The sequence below is a fragment of the Triticum dicoccoides genome, chromosome 5B (assembly GCF_002162155.2).
Source record: "Triticum dicoccoides isolate Atlit2015 ecotype Zavitan chromosome 5B, WEW_v2.0, whole genome shotgun sequence".
Taxonomy (NCBI): domain Eukaryota; kingdom Viridiplantae; phylum Streptophyta; class Magnoliopsida; order Poales; family Poaceae; genus Triticum; species Triticum dicoccoides.
In genome coordinates, this window is record NC_041389.1 from 556,610,092 (window position 1) to 556,617,635 (window position 7,544).

Consider the following 7,544-nt stretch of genomic DNA (forward strand, 5'->3'; position numbering starts at 1 on the left):
GGGGAGGTTGGAGTGGGGTTGGGGCTGGGTTCGGGGGAGGGTGGCGAGACGGTGGCGTGCGTGGGAGGCGAGGCGGGGCGGCCGGGGGCGGTGGATATTCGGAGAAGGTGGGGTGGGGATGCGACCGCCGCAGTTTGGTGTGGCGGTGGTGGCGAGGCGACTGGACCGGTGCGGTGCTGGTAGGGAAGCACCACCGGCAGCGCCTACAACTGTCAGTCACTGGCAGGTGGTCCTCCAGGCCCCACGTGTTAGAGAGGCAAGGACGTGTTGTTTTTTCCAAAGAAACGAGAAGAAGAAAGAAAGAGAAAAAAGATGTGTCATTTTGTCGAGCCGAAATAGAAACGTGGCATTTTCTCGAACCACTAGTAGTGAATCTTGTAGATGAAAAACATCAGGGTTTTTTTTCCACCGGCATCCAAGGGGCCACCTGAAGGCGTGGCATTCGATCCGTAGAAAAATTCTAGATTTCGTAACATTTTTTGACCCGGTTCTTAGAACGCAATCACGGCGGACCGTTCAGCACGAGGAGATGAACGGCGGATGAAGGGCGGAGAGAAGAAAGATAAAAAGGAGGGAAGGCGAGAAAGGGGGAGGGGGGAGGATCAGGGAATGTCGAGGCAAGGTGGATCGTCGATGCAACGAGGTCGGTGACACGCTCACATGCATGTCGATTGGGTCTCGGCTCCTACCTCTAGGGCTTCGGCGTGACCGGTGAGAGTAGTGCCATACACAACAATGACGAGGGAGAGGAGGAGGGCGGCGACGCGAAGAAGAGGTGAAAGGATGGACGATAAAGACAGTGAGGGGGATGACGTGCGCCAAAAAGGTATATATTGATTTGTAGTTGGGTTTTTTTTGCTGTTTTTTTTTGTTTGACCGTCAAAAAATGCTCGTGGTCGGTGGATTAGTGGTCGATTGTTGGTTTTAGCTACTAATAACTAACAATATAAAACAATTATACCATGCTTCACTGGAGGGTAAAGCAGTTGATGCCTCGATGCTTACGATAACTCATTGCACGTGCTCCCATGATTTTTTTTCTAGTACTATGTACATTCTGTCGACTATAGTTGATAAGTGTAGATAGAATTATTGTGTGTTTTATTTTTTATTTTTTTAAGAAAAGACATCTTCAAGCCTGAAAAAAGGCTCGAACGTAGCCTGACTTTGCATTAACAAAGTCATCAATCGGCAAGAATTACAGCGACAAACCACATACAAGCAACGGAAAAAGAGATAAAAAGAAACTAGGACCACACTCGGCTTCGCCGTCCAGAGCTAATCGTCGTCAGAGAATTAGAGTGAGGAGATTAGAACCATACTAGGCTTCTAATTATGAAAATTAGAGGATATAGGTCAAGCTCTAATTGATCAATTAGGACCAACTAGAACTAGAGAATGCTCAAAAACTTGTGTGTTGTAAAGGTGCAAAAGTCTAGTATATATAGGTTAGAGGTGAGAGGAGGGGACCACGAGGAGGGGAAGGACTCTCCTCCTTGCGCCGGCCAAGGGGGAAGGGGGAGCCTTCCCATCCCAATCCGGCCTCCCCTCTAGGGCCCTTGTGGCCCAAGTTGCCTTCCACTTCTTGGCCTTTTAAGGCCCTTTAATATTTATTAATTATAAAAGTCTCATAACAATTACTAGAGCTTGTTTTAGAAAACAATTGCTAGAGCTTTTTATTACTAATTTAACATCTTTAGAAACATTTTTCACCTATATATTATTTATCGGTAATACCCGGTATTGCCCGATAAACTCTGAAACCCTTCCGGTGAGCCCGATACACTTCCGGTTCTCTCAAAATATTTCAAATATTAACAAAACTATTACACCAATAAATCCTCGAACTCCTGTCCTACTAACACTCAGCAGATCGTGATTACCTTAAGCTTGTGACCCTATAGGTTTGGTAAAACATAGACATGAACAAAACCCCTTTGTTCAGTAACCGATAGTGGAACCGTGGACGTCCATATCGATCCCTATGAGTACATGAATGGCATTCGAGTGAACCTTTGGGTATCATGTGATATTCCCTTTGCTTCGCGATACTTTACAAAACCCAAGGTGAGATGTATCAGTATCCTCTTGAGTCATACACATGCTCATTATACCGTTCTCTTCGTTACCGTTTTTGTTCTTCTTTCTTGTTGAAATCTTTCGGCATCTCCGTTACATAGTCACCTGTGTCTGGCCAAAGGATGATGGATGTCATCCGACTGAGAGGGTTCTAAGAATATCTCTCTGTTGTCAGAGGAGCAAATCCCACTCTCAAGCTATCTAGTCCCTTGTCAAACTTTCCGATGAACCTGTAAGTTGTCGTTATGATCACCGTATTACAGATGACGTTTGAGCAACCCAAAGTCCACTCTATGGTAGGAAGTGACTATGATACTCTCATGGTCTAAGGAACTAAAACACACGTTAACACTCCGTGTTATAGCAATTGACTTCTGATGATATTATCTCAAAGTATAACAAACAAGTTCGGGCCGATTCAATAGGATCGTTCTTCTAGCGTCAACCTCTCAATGTTGTTTTAGGACTATCGTTACACTTAACAATATTCTAAAATCAAGAAAACATGATCACTGAGAACACTTGATCTAGTCTTAGAAGCGAGAATAGGAATCCCATTTTTTCGTTTGTCATTCCACACGTGCTTATTGATATGTCTTCAACATATCTATAATTTTTAATTGTTTCATGCTATTATAGTATCAATCTTGGATGTTTTATATGCAATTATATATCATTTTTTGGGACTAACCTATTAACCTAGTACCCAGTGCCAGTTGTTGTTTTTATGCTTGTTTTTGGCTTTTCAGGAAATCAATATCAAACAGAGTACAAACGGAGAAAAAACTTTGGGTTAATTTTTTTTGGACCAGAAGAGACCCTAGAAGGTTTGGGAGAAGACCTGACGAGCCACGAGGGAGCGACAATCTCGGGAGGCACACCCCTAGGCTTGTGGGCCCCTCGTGGCACCTCTTGACCTAATTCCGCCTCCATAAATTCTCAAATATTCCCCTGACATAAGAGAGCCAATCGAAATACATTTTCTGCCCCCGCAAGTTTTTGTTCTCATGAGACCCCATCTGCAGGCATTCCCCAACACTCTACCGGAGGGGGAATCGACCATGGAGGGGTTCTACATCAACCTTATTGCCCTTTCGATGATGTGTGAGTAGTTTACCAAAGACCTACGGGTCCATAGCTAGTAGCTAGATGTCTTCTTCTCTCTCTTTGATCTTCAATACAATGTTCTCCTCGATGTTCTTGGAGATCTATTCGATGTAATCACTTTTTGCGGTGTATTTGTTGGGATCAAATGAATTGTGAATTTATGATCAGATTATCCATGAATATTATTTGAGTCTTCTCGGAACTCTTTTATGCATGATTATTATAGCTTTGTATTTCTCTCTGATCTATTGATTTGGTTTGGCCAACTAGATTGTTTTTTCTTGCAATGAGAGATGTGCTTTGTGATTAGTTCAATCTTGCGGTGATCTATATCCCAGTGGCAGAAAGGGACAAGACGTGTATTTGTACTATTGCCATTAAGAATAAAATGATGGGGTTTATTCATTCGTGATTTTACTTTGTCTATATCATGTCACTTGCTTAAGGCGTTACTTCATTCTTTATGAACTTAATACTCTATATGCATGCTGGATAGCGGTCGATGTGTGGAGTAACAGTACAAGATGTAGGCAGGAGTCAGTCTACTTATCTCGGACGTGATGCCTATATACATGATCATTGCCTTGGATATCGTCATGGTTATTTGCTTTTCAATCAATTGCCCAACAGTAATTTGTTTACCCACCGTATACTATTTTCAAGAGAGAAGCCTCTAGTGATAACTATGGCCCCCGGGTCTATTTTTATCATATATTAAAAATGCAAAAATACATTGCTGCAATTTTGTTTACTTTATTTTATTTTGTGTTTTATTTACCTATCTATTACTACGAGATTTGATCCTTGCAATTAACCGTTGAGGGATTGACAACCCCTTGTTCGCGTTGGGTGCAAGTATTTGTTTTTTTGTGTGTAGGTACTGCTAACGAGGTGTTACGTGGTTCTCCTACTAGATTGATAACCTTGGTTCTTAACTGAGGGAAATACTTATCTCTACTACACTGCATCATCCTCTCCTCTTCGAGGAAATCCCAATGCAGCTCACAAGTAGCACTTCTGGGTGATACATCTCCAACGTATCTATAATTTTTGATTATTCCATGCTATTATATTACCCGTTTTGGATATTTATGGGCTTTACTATACACTTTTATATCGTTTTTGGGACTAACCTATTAACCGGAGGCCCAACCGAAATTGCTGTTTTTTTGCCTATTTCAGTGTTTCGCAGAAAAGGAATATCAAATGGAGTCCAAATGGAATGAAACCTTCGGGATAGTTATTTTTGGAACAAACGCAATCCAGGATACTTGGAGTGGATGTCAAGAAGCAAACGAGGCGGCCATGAGGCAGGGAGGCGCGCCCTAGGGGGGTGGGCGCGCCCCCACCCTCGTGGGCCCCTCCTGGCTCCCCCAACCGACTTCCTTCGCCTATATATATATCTACATACCCTGAAAACATCCAGGAGCACCACGAAACCCTATTTCCACGGCCGCAACCTTCTGTACCCGTGAGATCCCATCTTGGAGCCTTTTTCGGTGCTCCGCCGGAGGGGGAATCAATCACTGGGGGCTTCTACATCCACACCATAGCCTCTCCGATGAGTTGTGAGTAGTTTATCACAGACCTTCGGGTCCATAGTTATTAGCTAGATGGCTTCTTCTCTCTCTTTGAATCTCAATACAAAGTTCTCCTCGATCTTCTTGGAGATCTATTCAATGTAACTCTTTTTGCGGTGTGTTTGTCGAGATCCGATGAATTGTGGGTTTATGATCAAGTTTATCTATGAGAAATATTTGAATCTCCTCTGAATTCTTTTATGCATGATTGGTTATCTTTGCAAGTCTCTTCGAATTATCAGTTTGGTTTGGCCTACTAGATTGATCTTTCTCGCAATGGGAGAAGTGCTTAGCTTTGGGTTTAATCTTGCGGTGTCCTTTCCTAGTGACAACAGGGGCAGCAAGGCACGTATTGTATTGTTGCCATCGAGGATAAAAAGATGGGGTTTATATCATATTGCTTGAGTTTATCCATCTACATCATGTCATCTTGCCTAATGCGTTACTTTGTTCTTATGAATTTAATACTCTAGATGTATGTTGGATAGCGGTCGATGTGTGGAGTAATAGTAGTAGATGTAGGCAGGAGTCGGTCTACTTGTCGTGGACGTGATGCCTTGATACGTATCCAACGTATCTATAATTTTTTATTGTTCCATGCTATTATATTACCCGTTTTGGATGTTTATGGGCTTTACTTTACACTTTTATATCATTTTTGGGACTAACCTACTAACCGGAGGCCCAGCCCGTATTGCTGCTTTTTTTTGCCTATTTTAGTGTTTCGAAGAAAAGGAATATCAAACGGAGTCCAAACGGAATGAAACCTTCAGGAGCGTGATTTTTTTGGAACAAACGTGATCCAGAGGACTTGCAGTGCAAGTCAAGAAGCAATCGAGGCGGCCACGAGGGTGGAGGGTGCCCCCCTACTGGGCGCGCCCCTATCTCGTGGGCCCCTCTGGCGTCCACCGACCTACTTCTTCCTCCTATGTATACCCACATACCCCGAGAACATCAAAGGCGACTAAGGGAGTCCTGGATTAGGGGGTATCCGGACAGCCGGACTATATACATCGTCCGGACTATTGGAGCGTGAAGATACAAGACTCAAGACTCCGGCCCGTATCCGGATGGGACTCTCCTTTGCGTGGAAGACAAGCTTGGCGATCCGGATATTATATTTCCTTCCTTGTAACCAACTCCGTGTAAACCCTAGCCCTCTCCGATGTCTATATAAACCGGAGAGGTTGGTCCTTAGAAGGCCGATCACAATTACAATCATACCATCATAGGCTAGCTCCTAGGGTTTAGCCTCTATGATCTCATGGTAGATCTACTCTTGTACTACTCATATCTTCAATATTAATCAAGCAGGAAGTAGGGTTTTACCTCCATCGAGAGGGCCCGAACCTGGGTAAACATTGTGTCCCTCGCTTCCTGTAACCATCAGCCTAAGACGCACAGATCGGGACCCCCTACCCGAGATCCGCCATCTTTGACACCGACATTGGTGCTTTCATTGAGAGTTCCTCTGTGTCGTCGCTGCAGGGCTTGATGGCACCTTCAATCGTCAACAACACGGTCCAGGGCGAGACTTTTCTCCCTGGACAGATCTTCGTGTTCGGCGGCTTCACACTGCGGGCCAATTCGCTTGGCCATCTCGAGCAGTTCGACAGCTGTGCCCCTGGCCACCAGGTCAGGTTCAGAAACTTGAACTACACGACGGATATTCACGGAGACTTGATCTTCAACGGATTTGGGCCTGCGCCAGGAGCACCGAACAGTCACGATGAGCACGGCTTAGACCTGTTGTCGGACGATGCTCGGGATATCACCCCTGTAGTAGCCCGGATCTAAATCCGGAGCAGGTTGCGTTGCCTAAGGACGGAGGGGTGGACCCCGCCCCGCAGGCCGCATACTCATTGGCAGTGGAGCCGAAAACAGGCCTCACCTCTATGGAGGCCTGTAACCCCGGGCCCCCGGACTCGTATCCGGTTGTTGGTTCCGGTCCGCACACCCTCGAGCAAGCCGAGCCAGGTTGGGCTCCGGTAATGGAGTTTACCGCTGCTGACATCTTCCAGCACTCACCCTTTGGCGACATGCTGAACTTATTAAAGTCTCTCTCTTTGTCAGGAGGCTCTGGGCTGAACTATGTCCGGCTTGAGTGGGAAGCAGGCGACGAAGGAATTCGCTGCCCACCCACCACCCACTTCATTGCCATGGTCGATGATTTAACCGACGTGCTTGACCTCGACTCCGAAGACATCGACGGTATGGACATCGATGCAGGAGAAGTACAGGAGCCACCGCTCACAGGGCGGTGGACAACCACCTCTTCATACGATATATATATGGTGGACACTCCAAAAGGAACCAATGGCGATGAGGCAACGAAGGATAACCCCTCAGGGAGAAAAACAAAGCAGGGGTGTTGTCGACGCCGCTCCAAGCCCCGCCATAGCGATACCGGCCCAGGAGACGAACACAATACAAATGGCGCTAAAGATGAACACAACCCTGACCAGCCTACCTTCAAGCAGGCCGGACTAGCCACGATGGGATACTTGGAGAGGGACAACTATACACCCCCCTCCGAAGACGAGGTATGCCTCGGCAATGACGAATTCAGTGTGCCTGAAGATCCAGTGGAACAAGTTCGCTTAAAGCGACGGCTCATGGCCACGACAAAGAGCCTGCAAAGGAAGCAAGAACAACTTAAAGCTGACCAAGATCTGCTCGTGGATTAGTTGACCAAGACCTTGGCCACCGAAAAAACAAAGTGCACGCGCGGCACAACTGGCCACCTCAACCTAAGCAGGATAACCCAAGGTACACACC